Source organism: Natator depressus, chromosome 28, assembly GCF_965152275.1.
Source record: "Natator depressus isolate rNatDep1 chromosome 28, rNatDep2.hap1, whole genome shotgun sequence".
NCBI lineage: Eukaryota > Metazoa > Chordata > Testudines > Cheloniidae > Natator > Natator depressus.
Window position 1 is genome coordinate 10,043,168 of NC_134261.1, and position 919 is coordinate 10,044,086.

Sequence of the window (919 nt, forward strand, 5' to 3'; positions counted from 1 at the left end):
TAAAGCCTCCGGAGCGAAAAAAAAAAAACGGAAAAAAGGATCGGGCCCACCCGAGGCAGGGGAGTCAGTAAGGGAAAGGGGACGAGGCGGCCCGGAGCCGGGTGCCCGGAGCCGGGTGCCCGCGGCCAGGATCGGGCCCCTGGAAGTCTGAAAAAAATTTTTTCACCGACCCCCAAAGTGGTGTTGGGGGGGGCTCACGAAGCCTCCGGAGCGGAAAAAAAAAAACGGAAAAAAGGATCGGGCCCACCCGAGGCAGCGGAGTCAGTAAGGGAAAGGGGACGAGGCGGCCCGGAGCCGGGTGCCCGGAGCCGGGTGCCCGCGGCCAGGATCGGGCCCCTGGAAGTCTGAAAAAAAAATTTTCACCGACCCCCAAAGGGGTGTTGGGGGTGGGCTCATGAAGCCTCCGGAGCGAAAAAAAAAAACGGAAAAAAGGATCGGGCCCACCCGAGGCAGGGGAGTCAGTAAGGGAAAGGGGACGAGGCGGACCGGAGCCGAGTGCCTACGGCCATACCGGACGGAAGGCCCCCGATCCCGTCCGATCTCGGAAGGTAAACCGTCCCGGGCCTGGCTAGTACTTGGATGGGTGACCGCCTGGGAATCCCAGGTGCCGTAGGCAGCTTTTCCCGCTGCGAGCCAGCTCTCTCCTTTTCTGGGGAACAAGGGCAGGGTCGCCCTGCCAGGGGCCCTGGGGCTGAAGTCCCTGCCGGCCACCAGGTCAACCCGGAGCCTGCCCCTCTGCGGCCAGCAGGTCAACCCCATACCGGCAGGGGGTTGACCTGGTGGCCGGGAAGCAGAGCGGCCAGCAGGTCAACCCCATACATTCAGCGGGTTGACCTGGTGGACGGGAAGGAAAGCGGCCAGCAGGTCAACCCCATACTTTCAGCGGGTTGACCTGGTGGCCGGGAAGGAAAGCGGCCAG

General features: G+C 63.7%; 1 non-coding gene across 1 annotated transcript; it reads left to right on the top strand.

Annotated features, from left to right (window-relative positions):
* The first annotated feature begins 497 nt into the window (after positions 1–497).
* Positions 498–616, top strand: LOC141979725 (5S ribosomal RNA). The gene has a single exon (XR_012637119.1). It is a non-coding gene; the product is annotated as a 5S ribosomal RNA (ribosomal RNA).
* The last annotated feature ends 303 nt before the right edge of the window (positions 617–919 follow it).